A 13,847-nucleotide genomic window follows, 5' to 3' on the forward strand; every position below is an offset into this window, starting at 1 on the left:
TCCTCTAAGGATTTAATTCTGAGTTCTAACTCAGTTCTTTTTCTTATGAGAAGAAAAGGAAATTATTTTCCCTCTCATTACTGCTTTTCCTGCTTCCCAAAGAACACACGCTGAAGTTTCTGGCAAGTCGTTATTTTCTAGATATAAGGATCATTCTCTTTTGAAGTAGCTGACAAACTCAGGATCTTTAAGTAATGACGTATTAAATCTCCGGTTTCTAGTTGCTTGTTTATTGCTCTTACTTCTCAGAGTGAATGATACTGGTGCGTGATCACTAATGCTAATAGGATGGATTCTGATTTCTGACATGTCATTCATCAGCGAGCTGCTAGTTAAGAAATAATCTAATCTAGAATAGGAATGGTGAACTGAAGAGAAGAAGGTGTATTCTCTTAGTGTGGGATGGTGAGATCGCCAAGCATCACAGAGACCAAAATCCTTCATGTACTGTTTTACAGTTTCTGAGGATTTCCAGACTCGATGAGCTCCTGTGGTACTTTGTTTGTCCAGTATAATGTTAAAATCACCTCCTGTAATTAATGTGTTATCTGAGTGACCATAGAGTGAGGCGAAGAGGGAGTGAAAGAAGGAGGGATCATCTACATTTGGACCATATATATTTGCGATACATAACTTAACATTTTTAATAGATAATGTAACTATTATAAATCTGCCTTCTGGATCTATGATTGTTTTATCTATGTCAAAATTTAACCTTCTATTAATGAGAGTTGCTACTCCTCTCTGCCTAGAATTATAAGAAGCTGAATACACGTGTGGAAACTGGGTTGTTGAGAGAAGATCTATTGTTGAGTTTGATAAATGAGTCTCTTGGAGTAAAATTATATCTGCTTTCATTTCTTGCAAACGATTAAAAATTTTTAACCTCTTTTCCCTTGTGCCAGCTCCACGCACATTCCAAGTGACAAATGTGAGTTCGTTCATGAACCAACCACAGAAATGAGGGCTATATGCATATTACTGAAGCGTGTGTGCGTGCATCCCACTGCTTCTCCGCGTGCATGTGTATCTGCCAGCTGTTTGTGACAGGGATGTATGTGCGCTTGTGCTGTTCTGTGTGCATTCCTGTGAATAATGAAACGTGCTGATGTGCATATAATATAATGACAAGTGTTACCGTTAACCGTTAAAGGGTCGGAGAGAAGAAGTGTAAAGAGTGAAAAGAGCGACAGTGCCAAATGAAAAAAGTAATTTAAAAAACGCATCTGTGCTGAGAGCAGTGTAGTGGAGACGGGCAGTGGATTTTCTGTTAACTAAATTGTCTTTTATGGCAGTTTTATGGATATAACATGATCTAGTGAGAAAACAGGAAAATTAAAGCACATACCAAGTCAGTAGAGCCATGTAGTGATGTCCAGGTCGCGGTACAGCTGTCCATTAATAAATAATTTATCCACCGCGATGACCGCGTGAGCACCTTCAGCGATAAATTTCCTCCTGATGGGAAACAGGACTCTTCGTCGGTCCAGAATCTCTCTCGGATATTGGTCGTTTACTCCGAAGTTCGTTCCCTTCAGTTCGCGGCCCTGGTTCTTCACCTGCTCCTTCTGTTTGAAGCTGACGAACTTCGCTACAATAGGTCTTGGTCTGCTGGACCCGGGTTTTTTACCGTTTCCTCCGGGAGCTTCAGGTGGGTTTTGATGAAGTTTTTCACCGTGGTCTCGGGGTCCTCCTCCGTCTGCTCTGGAATCCCTGCAAATACCAGGTTCTCTCTCATGCTCCGCGCCTGCAGATCGATCACCGTTTCCTTCATCTTCTTATTTTCCTCCGAGAGACAGGTCAAGCCCTCGGTGAGGGATTTTACCGACTCTCTGAGACCGGCATTTTCTACAGCCAGAGTTTCCACCTGCTTCTGGCTGAATTCTAGTGATTCACGTAGCGCCTGGAACTCCTTGTGGAGAATTTCTACCAGACTCAAACGCGCAACAAAACTACTGAGTTTCTTATCTATAGAGATCAGAACATCTGTTGAGTCGTTCCCCGGTGGTGAAATAGCTCCAGGTGAATCCTCATTTCGCTGTCTCTTGGATTTAGATGAGGTGGAGGGGGTGGAGGTGTTGTTTGGTTTCCCCATGACGATTCTGTCGTAACAACGATTTATAAAATCTGTCAGGCTGGCCAAATCCTCCCCGCTGTGCTCCAGAGTGTACCTAATAAAGACACTATATTCCTACTTTAAAGAATATTTTGATTAGGCTGGCACAAAATACAATTGAATGAAAGTATAAATGTTTGGGCGCGCCTAGTTTGAATCTGCGGTCTCCCCGGAACTACGTCACCTACAGCATTAGCGTCACTTACCTGCCACCAGCGTCACTATAACAATGGACTGTCCATAACAAACACCTTGTTCAGACATAAGAGTGCCCACATATGCACTTGGCACCAGGACACTCTAGGCCGCAGTTCGATGATCGACGTTGTAGTCCTGTCGTCAGATTTGCGGCCACATGTTCTGGACACTTGGGTGAAGAGAGGGGTGGAGCTGTCAACTAATCACCACCTGGTGGTGAGTTGGCTCAGATGGTGGGGGAGGATGCCGGTCAGGCCTGGCAGGCCCAAGCGTGTTGTGAGGTTCTGCTGGGAACGTCTGGCAGAGTCCCCTGAGAATCAATGCATCAAAAATGGCTTTATTTATTCATTTGTTTTGAATGACAAACTCAGCCAAATGCTGAGCAAAAACAAAATGCTTACCATGTTTTTAAATAGAATAGAATAGAATAGAATAGAAATACTTTATTAATCCTTTTGGAGAGTCCTCAGGGAAATCTGTACTTCTTAGATGCAACTTTATGTCGAGAGCCACACGAATTATGACCCTAAAGAAAATAAACTAAATGACATTAAAGCATTTTCTTTAGCTCTACTCTGTTTTTAAACTTATAAATCAGTTTCTCTTTTCTATTTCTGGTGGAAATATTTTAGTACTTTTTGTGTCCTTGGTGCTGAGAAGCAGCTGTCTTTATTCCCATTTTATAAACTGTACCTGTTGTGTGATTTCATCCACTTTGCAGATTAAAATTTGCTTCTGAACACATTTAGGGTGAGAAGCAAACAAAGAACTAAATTCATCCATGTATTGACTTTGATAAGAGCTTTCAGCTAAATTTCCTGTTTGGGTCTGAGAATTTACAGTTTCCAACAGAAATGCAGCAGAAAGCAGTTCAAGAGTGTAATAATTGAATCCTCAGTGAAGATTTGACAACTAGTGTTCGCCTCTGCTCAGAAAGAGAGTCTACTGCAAAGCTAAGGTGAAAAACTGGCAGATTAAATGCTCACCTTATACAAAAAGGCACTGCTGAGGAGGAATGCTTCATTTTTTACTCCGACTGGAATAGTGGATTAGGGGCCTGTAAGAGAAAGGAAAGAGGAAATTAAAATGATATGGCAGTGAGAAATTAAAACAGGAAAAAATTAATATAAAAGATTGACCAGAAAATTAGAATTAAATGAGAACAAAACAGTGTGTAAAGAAGCTGAGAGCAGCCGGGCTGGCATTTTCAGGTGATAACGGGATAATTTATCTGGTTCTCTGGAGTTAACAGATTATTCAGATGCAGGGTGGCGAGGGGGCTGGAGCTGTTCCTGGTCCATCACAGAACCATCACAGAGAGACAAACATAAAATCGGACTCACATTCACTCCTAGAAGGAGTTTAGAGACTCAAACCAGCCTAACATGCAGGTCTTTCATTAAACTCATCTGCATGTTGGTCTGCTTTTACATTAGATGCCTTTGCAGTTATCCCGGCTTGGCACTGGCACAAGGAGAACTCTGGCTTGTGCCCCCTTGTGGCTGCATTCTGCATCAATAAATATTAGAAGACGCTCATTTCCCAGCAACATATCTTTGCTGATTCTGTTGCTGGAAATGATAAAGAAATCCCAGCATTACTGGCTTTGTGGATCAAGTTTTTCAGTCTCTTCTGTTACGAATATTCGATGGACCATACAGCTGTTTGAGCACAAACTCTTCAGAAAGGTCCTCTGCTCATGCCATCACCTACTACACCTGTGTCTCATCATCATCAGCCTCTCAAGTTACACCTGTCCAGCCCTCTGTTTATACCCACAGTTAATACATATTTGTGTAGTCTTGTTGTTCCTGTAGTTTATTTTAGAAAAATAGTTTGTGATGGTATTTTGTAGTTTCTGTGATGAAGCAGGTGATGAGGTGGCTCAATCGTGTGGTGACCCTCTTTCTAGCTCATGATGCCATTTTGCTGTTTATTTGTTGAAGCAGGTAATATGACAACATTGTGTAGTTTTGTGAAGCCATGGTGTGGTTGAAATTTTTTCCTCTCTTCAGCCATCCTGATTTTTCTTTTAGTGACCTTGGTTTCTGTGATATGGTGACTTCATCATATGATGATCTGCTTCTCAAATTCATGCTCCTGCTTTTTAGTGAATTACTTTAAGCAGGTGATGTGGCAAAAATACTTTCAGATAAAATAAGAGTGCCAGATGCCAGCTTGATGTATAATAAAAAGATGGTTTTATTACAGTATTAAGTAGCATCTTAAACAGATCTGGAGAATCTGTGAGGTCTCTGAAGCCGAATCGTAGAAAACCCACTGGCTGACTGGATAAGCCTTTCTTAAAAATGTTGACACATACAACATCCCAAGACTCTGTATATCAAGGGTGCCCAAGTCCAGTCCTCGAGATCTACCATCCTGCAATTTTTAGATGCAACCCTTCTCCTTTTCCGTCTGTAAATATAGAGCTGATGTGCCTTGGCTAAACGTTCCATTTTGTCTCATCTGTCCGTAAGACATTCTCCCAGAAGCTTTGTGGCTTGTCAACATGTAGTTTGGCAAAGTTCAATCCAGCTTTTTTATGATTTGTTTTCAACAATGGTGACCTACTTTGTCATCTCCCATTAAGTCCACTTTGGCTTAAACAATGACAGATGGTGTGATCTGACACTGATGTTCCTCGAGCTTGAAGTTCACCTTTAATCTCTTTAGTTTTTCTGTGCTCTTTTGTTACCATTCATATTATCCGTCTCTTTGATTTGATTTCCTCTTGCGGCCACATTCAATAATATGTGCAGCTGTAGTCACTGGAACATCAAGCTGCTTGGAGATGGTCTTATAGCCTTTACCTTTAACACGCTTGTCTGTAATTTCCTTTCTAATCTCCTGAGACAACGCTTTCCTTTGCTTCCTCTGGTCCTTGTTGAGTGTGGTACACACCATGTCACCAAACAGTACAGTGACTACCTGTAGCCCTATATATAGGCCCACTGACTGATTACAAGATTGTAGACACCTGTGATGCTAATTAGTGGACACACCTTGGATTAAGATGTCTCTTTTGTCACATTATTTTCAGTCTTTTCTAGAGGTACCATAATTTTGTCCAGGCCTGTTTCATGAGTTTATTTTCTAAACAATTCTCATTGAGACAGTTCCTTTTACATTCAAAGCAAAGCAAGTTTATTTGTACAGCAGAATTCAACAACATGGTGATTCAAAGGGCTTTACAAAGACATTGAAAACATGAGAATATATGAAGCATAATTTAAAATAAAGACAAAAAGGGAAGAACATAAACTAAGCATGTTCAAGTTTTTTTTTAATTCAGCTTAAGAGAGACAGTGCAGATTTGGATTTAAATACAAACGACTGAAATGGAGCTGAGAGACACAGTACTGTCTGAAGGGAATATACAGTGTTGTCTGCATTGTTGACTTTAAGTATTGACATTACATGCTACCACATGGCTGGCTTTAATAATTAGATGAAAGTAAGCCCTAACAAGCTAACCTTACAAAAGTGAATTGTATGGGTGGTTATCAGTAAGAAATATAGAGGCTAATGAGGGCCACCATGTCTGATCTGATCTGAGCTAAGGTGTTGGTTGAGATGATTTTTTTCCCTCTAAAAACGTATGAAATTATTGTACTGGTTACACCTATTTAATCTATAGTCAAATATGACTTGATCGTCACTTAAATCAACATAACATAATAATGCATTCACTGACAAAAGTATATGTGCATCAATAATATGTTTATTTAGATTTCACCCTCAGTAATCTGATCGCTGCTGTCTGTCTTCCTCACTAATAGGCCTCAGGTGGTGAGGATTGGGGACTGCACATCATCCACACTGTTTCTGAGCACAGGCACACCACAGGGATGTGTGCTTAGCCCGGCCCTCTTCACCCTATTCACACATGACTGTTTTGCTATCCATCCCACAAACATGGTTCTGAGGTTTGCAGATGACACCACTGTGGTGGGTCTCATATCGGACAACAATGAGACCCTCTACAGAGAGGAGATCCAGCACCTGACAGGATGATGTTCAGACAACAACCTTGTTCTGAACACCAGCAAGACCAAGGAGGTCATTGTGGACTTTAGGAGATCCAGGAAGATGGAGCACACCCCTGTCCTCATCCATGGGGAGGAGGTGGAGCAGGTGGACAACGTCAAGTTCCTGGGCATCCACATTACATCTGACCTCACTTGGTCCGCACACACATCGCACCTGGTGAAGAGGGCCCAACAAAGGCTCTTCTTCCTCAGGAAGCTCAAAAGGACTGGACTCTCCTCTCAGCTTCTGATAAACTTCTACAGAGCCACCATAGAGAGCATTCTCTGTCTGAGTGCAACAGTGTGGTACGGGAGCTGCACTGCACACGACAGGAAGGTCTTGGCCCCGGTGGGGTTTTAAAGCCGGATTGGAACACCTCCAGGAACTCATGTTCATCTAAAAACAGCTTGAGTGGAGTGTGGACAACTTTTTTTAGAAATAAAAGGCAGCCTCAAAATAGGTCTGAAATTGGCCAGCATGCTGCCATCAACCCCAGGTCTTTTAAGTAAGGGCTGGACCACAGCATGTTTAAAACTCAACAGAACAACTCCAAATGACAAACTACTGTTAATAATGGCCAGAACTGCCTGCCCTATACTAAGAAAAATTTTTTTTCAAGAAACCAAGAGGAACAACATTATGGGGAGAGCCTGACGGCTTAATATGGCCAATCAGATCTTCCAGAACTAAAAAAGATACCAGTGCAAACTCGTCAAGAGCTGCAGAACAACGAACAGAGACAGAGCAGTCAAATGCAGGGGCAGAGATGAGAGTCCTTGCAGTAGCAACCTTATCAAAAAGAAAGTGCAGGAAGTCTCAGAAGATGCCTCCAAGCTAACAAGCTGTGGGGCATTAAGAACAGTGTCAATGGTTTTAAATAACAAATGTGGGTTATGACGATTAGACCCAATAAGGCTTGCTAGATAATTTCTTTTAGCCTCCTAACAGTGTGCTGGTAACAGCGCCAACAGTCCTTAAGGATGAGGAAGGAAACCTTAGCTTCCCCTTTTTCCACCTTCGCTCAGCTTTGCGGCACTCCCGTCTAGCTGCCTGAGTTTCGTGATTAAGCCAGGGGTCAGATTTAACCCTGGGCTTCACAGTTTTTCTTTGAGCCACAGAGTCCAGTATAGTTCGGCAGGAGGAGTTGAACCAGGAACTGGGCTCCTCAAAGTTGGCAGAGGCAGGGAGACTACAGAGCTGGTTAAAAGCCACAGAGAACTGACCAGCAGTTAAAAAGTTAAAAAACAGACGACACTGAACAGGAGTGCTAGACTTAAAATCAGCACATGAGAAAGCAACCTCAAACACAACTGGCATATGATCAGGAATTTGCATCATCACAGATCTCCAGGTTAGACACAGATAAACCATATGAGAGGACAAGGTCTAATGTGTGTCCATGTTCGTGTGTGGGACCAGACACACACTGCACCAGATTAAAAGAGTCAATAAAGTTTAAAAAGTCCTTCACCAGCGGCCTCTCAGGACAACACACATGAATATTAAAATCCCCAAGAAAAAGTGCACGGTCATACTTTGGTACAATTTCAGCCAGAAGATCAGAAAAGTCTTTCACAAAGTCTTTATTATATTTGGGTGGATAAATGGAGGAGGCAGCATGGGTAGCAACATTTAGGAAGAGAGACTTTGTACCAAAGGACTGTTCAGTCGTCTGCAGCCGTCATTTTAACCTAGGTGACTTTGACAGGACTGGACAGTCAATTATTTTACAGGCAGAAGTGATGCCATCCATTTTTAATTTTCCTGACCATCTTTGCAAAGTTAGTGTGATGACCATTTTTTCTGTTATAATATTTCACTAATACAATGGAGTGCCCATTAAATGATAATAGAATACACTATTAGAAATGGTACCTTTTGAATGAAGCCTTTCCTTACTCTTGCAAATTTCTCTGGTCTTGAATTCTGTGTTTCTTTTATTTTCTTTGACGTGTTAAAAAGCCTCTGTTTTATATTGGTGTAGTGTTCTTTGGTGCCTTTTATCAGGTTCATTATTTGTTGGGCTCATCACATCAGAGGTAAATTTGGGTTCTTTATTTTAAATCAAAACAGCAAGAGGAACACATGTAACTTTAATTTAGGTATTTCGTTTTGGAGATATTTTGAAAAATTTTTTAATTTAGGCAATCCTTTTGTGTGTGTGTTTCTGTTTTTTTTTTGTTTTGTTTTGTTTAACTCATTCCTTTATTTTTTTATTTATTTATATTTTATATTGTTCATAATAAAATCACAAATATAACTCCATATATGAGCATCGCCATTATTATTTCTCTGAGTATTGTAGAAAAAATTCAGCATGTGGGTGTGTGTCTGAGAGTGTGTAAGTGTATGATAAATATGTGTGACATTTATAACAAACCAAACCGATTGAAAATCGTTTGAAAATTCAGCAAGTTATGGTAATTTTAATTATTGATAGACCTCTGCCTCTGGCTTACCTCGGCTCAAGATGGCGGCCGTGTTGATGCATCGTTCCTATGGACAGCAGCATCAGAGGCTTCACCTACGTACTTATACGCATGATGTGAGCTCATTTGTCGTAGATCTGCTAGTTCCAGACTTCTATTCCTTCACAGAGTTTCAGATGCAATCTTCCTGCAATGGGTATCACTGAACTTTATTCTTTACCTGCTGATCCTCATCTGGTGACAGACAGCAGTTCAAATCGTAGCAGAAGCAACTTACAGCAATTCCTGCAGCTGCTACAACCTGCCGTGAGTCTCCACAGCTTTCCAGAGCTGCTGGAGCTGCTGACAGGCCAGCATAGCAGCACTAATGACTCAGACTTATATGTTCAAGACTACCTGGTTCATGTGTAGCTGAGGAGATTCAGGAGGGGAAAGTCTTCCACCTGACAGATGCTCTGTGGCACAGCTGCTTTGTAAATCTCTAAAGTGGCAGTTCCCAATGTGGGGTCTGGGGGTTCCTTAGGGTTTAAACATTCAGAACCACTGTGATTATTGTCCACACATTGTCCCTATTTTAAGAAAATAATAATAAAAAAACATCAGCAGCATAGAAAGACACATCCGTCAACAAATGTTTTATTTTGAACCAGGGACCTGCTCCCATAAACTCACTATGAAAACGAGCCCTATGTTAAATGTAATGTAAGACGAGCACAGAGGTCTCTGTGTGACCAGCACAGAGCAGGGTAGCCTCTTTAGATGGGGTAGGCGCTATGAAGCAGTCCCAGAACAAGACAGGGTATGTGTTTTGGTGAGATTCTTGGAAAAGGCATGGAAACTCTGCATCATGAACTAAAAGGACCTTGTTTAGCACCATCTCTGACATGCAAGAACGCTATGAACCATCTCGGGCTCTGAGAACCTCGGGAAGTTGTCTCCTGGTGGTTCTAGGAGTCAGGACCAAACATGGCGGGGCTGCATTTTACTGCTAAGTGGCTAAAGTCTGGAACAGTCTGCCTGGAGACGTGCCTGCCGTCTAATCGCGAGCTGCCGTTCTCTCTCTGAGAGTCACAATGTTCCTGCTACACAGCGCTTCCTAGCCTGGTTACCGCCTGTTTCCAGTCTAGATTTCCCCTAGTTCAGGAGCATCATCATCATCATCATCATCATCATCATCATCACCATGACCATCATCATCATCATGAAGAAAAAGGATTCAAGATAGAAAAGACAAAGATTTTTTTTTATGATTTACTAAACGAAACAAAGAAATTAAACATGATGATAAACATTAAAACATCTAAAATAAAATTCCAATGAGTTAGTAGATTAAAATAATAAAAATTTAATTAAATAAAATTAAATCTGACATTATATATCAAAACAACATGACTGGAAATAAGAGAGAAATTAGATTTTTTTTTTATTAAACATAAATAATTTTTTTTACAAAAAGTGTAAAATAAATGGTAAATGGTTCGTATTTATATAGCGCTTTACATTATACATCATATCACCCATTCACACACACATTCACACACTGATGGCGGAAGCTGCCATGCAAGGCGCTCGAGCACGACCCATCAGGAGCAATTAGGGGTTCGGTGTCTTGCCCAAGGACACCTCGACATGAACCATGAGCCACGCTGCCCCTATAATAATATATAATATAATCATAATTTTAATTAAAATAAGTATACATTTTTTAGGTGAAAGTTTTTAATAAAAAATCTTTAAATTCTACATGTAAAATAGAAATTCAAACATTTGTAGTGAAAAAATGAAGCAAAACATGAAATTTCTGATGTGAAAATGAATCTCTAATTCAACATGTGAAAATGTTAAAGTCTAAATAAAGACAGAATGAAGCAAACAAACTAAGAGTAAAACATTGGGAGGATTTTCATTTCCAGCATCATGAGGTGAAACTAACTGCAGCTGATATGAAGTGAACACAACATCCTGATATTCAGTGTGAAGCTTTGACTGGAAACAACATGTGGATCCTGGAAGAAGCACAGCTTCCATCTTTAAAGGACTGGAAGAGGAAAAAGTTTCCAAGGAATCATTTAGAAGAGTTTCACACAGAAGCTGATTGAATCCATAAATCTGAAAAGATGTTTCTGAGTGAAAGAGACACACATGTACAGACTGAACTACCTGTTCACCAGCCAGAGTTTCTCTGCTACCATCACACTCTTTACACTCAACACAGAGACACCCAGGAACCAGGAAAGCTGAATCCAAATCCAGCATAGAGAGGATGAGTGAATGTGGTGATGAAGGTGTGGAGGTGGATCAGTGAGTCAGAGGAGACTCTGTAGAAGGACAGAGAGCCAGCAGGACAGTCCACATACACTGCTACTCTGTTAGAGACAGAGGAGGAGGAGGAGGAGGAGATGGGTGTTTGTTTGTTATTGTGCCAGACAGAGTAACCTCCATCATTAGAGCAGCTCAGACTCCAGGACTGATCATTGCATCCAAACAAACGGACTGTGCTGGTTTCTCTCCTGCTGATTTCTCTGTAACTCACTGATAAATCAACGCCTCCTCTCCACTCCACCTCCCAGTAGCAGCGACCAGTCAGAACATTTTCACACAGCAGCTGAGGAAACCAGTTAAATCTGTCTGGATGATCAGGATATGACTGAAGCTCCTCCACACATGTCACCTTCCTGTTGTTGTCAGACAGTTTGAGGTTTCTGTCCACTGTGTTCATGTTGATTGTGAGTGGACAGGAATCTGATGGAGAGAACAAACACAATCCAGCTGCAGTTACTGATCTATTGACACTTTGATGCTGACTGATGAATGAGTGATGGGACAGTGTGAAGATGGTTGAATGTGATGAATCCAATGAAAAACACACTTACACTTCCTCAGACCTGGTCTCAACCATGGTTCTCCAGCAGGCTCCACCCTGAAAGGAGGAGAGGGGTCAGAGCATGCTAACATGGACATTACATGGCTCTCATACACACTTTGTTCTACACTGAGAAAGGAACAGTCCAACATCTAATTAAACTAAGCTAAAGACTTATTTGTTTAGACTTGCATTTGCTACTTAACTACATTGCGACTCTTGTTTTACACTAATTTACTCTGAAAATGTTTTATTTTTGTCTAAACTGTTATTGTTAACCTGTTTTTATTGCATGTTTAAAAGCACTTTGTTTCAGCTGTTGCTGTTGTAAAGCGCTATACAAATAAAGTTTGATTGATTGATTAAACATCTGAACTCATCCACCTGATTGGAGCATCTCCAGACTAGAAGGAGTAGAATCTTGAAGTTGATTGGTCCACACCCACACCAACAAAACTATATTGTGAAAGTCGGTTTATTTTTTTAACCATCTTCTCCTTTTCATCTCTTCACAGATGAAGAACTCTGCAGAAACTCCTGATCTTACCAAGAGCTGCATCTTCTCTCTGCCTGAAGTCTTTTTGATCAGCTTCTGACAATAATATCCTCTGCAGAGCAGATTGGCTCAGATTCTTTGTTCTGACTCAGCTGGGAAATGTTAAAGTGGCTTCTTTTCCTGCACATGAAGCTAAATGACTGTCAGAGACTCTGTTTGAGGCCATGATGTGTGTGTTTGTAGCTGTGACAGCTTGTTTCCTACTGACCACTAACAGCTGCTTCATCATCACACTGAGGATTTGTTCCCTCACATTATTACTGCAGATCCTGCTGCTGTGTGGACACAAACACATTTCTTTCTAAAGCAGGAACAAATCAGAGGGATCAGCAGCATCAACTCACCACACTTCTTCCAGATCTGATCCAGTCTGCTTATTCATTTCCAGTTTGAAGTGCAGTCACATCACCAGCTTCTACTGACTCCAACATCTACACTGAAGCTGATTGATCATCTGATGGATTATTGAATTAGTAATTATTGAATCAGCAGCATGGGATCATCAAAGCTCTAAAGTCCTGAGTAAAGAGGAGAGGTTAGACTGCCTCTGGTGGTCAGACATGGAGCTGCAGCTGCTGAAATACAGGATGTGACAGGATTCAGGAAAGTCTGTCTCATCTTTCCTCAACATCAGCTGTGAACATACTGAGTCCTTTCACGTTAATCAGGAAAACTGATGTAACCATCATCATCTTCATCACAACACACACACACTGCCATCTCCAGTCACCTCTGCCAGCACCCTAACCAGCCATTATGACATGACTGAATCAACATTATCAGAGGTTATCAGTCCATTCCTACAGAAAAGTAAGTCTCCACTCCGCCTCCTAGTGGCTGCAGTTGGTCCTTATCATCTATTTAAACCACTGTTAAGCAGCACTGATACAGGAAGACTCCTGATACAGGAAGACTCCTGATCCAGTCCGACAGGAATCGAGTCCACCGACAGGTCTGAAATCTTTAGTATTTCTATGCATTTTCTGGTAAAACAACGTACATTTAAGTCATTTGACTGTTGAGTGAATATTGACTGTAAAGTGACAAAGTCTGGACAGAAATCCAGTGACTCTCTCAGTCATTTTGATTCATATCCTTATTATGAGTCCAAATCATAAAACACTAAGCCAGACTTCAGGAGCATGAAGAAGTAAATAATTTGTGTTTTCCTGTCTAACTTCTCTTTTCAGATCAGATCAGGGGGAGGGGTTCCACTGACTGTCTCTGTCATTTTGATCAGCTGCGTGAAGCTAATTGAAGGAAACTGATAAATATAGCAACGGCACTCATGTGTGACTAGGGATTGTGAAACCGAGGCCTCATAAATCATCAAGTTAATTTTGACCCAAATACATGAAAATGGCATACTGTTCTAAATCTTTTGACCAGGACCAGGTCAAAGAGCTCCATCTGCTGGCTGTCGGCATCGGATGCATCAGAAAGTTATGAATGACACGACATTCTTGTTCATATATCCTTGTTCAATTAAGGATATGTTTTCTATCATGAGAAAATATTTATTTTCTGTTGTTCATATAAATGATAAATTGAGGTTATTAGGTAAGATAAGTTAAGGTAACAGAATTGTGGTGCAATTTAAAGTATACCAATCTGTAATGGCACTAGTCTAATCACAGTGGGAACAGAAACTTA

At 40.8% G+C, this 13,847-nt stretch overlaps 1 pseudogene; it reads right to left on the reverse strand.

Annotated features, from left to right (window-relative positions):
- Window positions 1–10,776: 10,776 nt before the first annotated feature.
- LOC121656977 overlaps window positions 10,777–13,847 on the reverse strand; it is a 28,123-nt pseudogene continuing 25,052 nt past the window's right edge.

This window comes from Melanotaenia boesemani, chromosome 2 (genome assembly GCF_017639745.1).
Source record: "Melanotaenia boesemani isolate fMelBoe1 chromosome 2, fMelBoe1.pri, whole genome shotgun sequence".
Lineage (NCBI taxonomy): Eukaryota > Metazoa > Chordata > Actinopteri > Atheriniformes > Melanotaeniidae > Melanotaenia > Melanotaenia boesemani.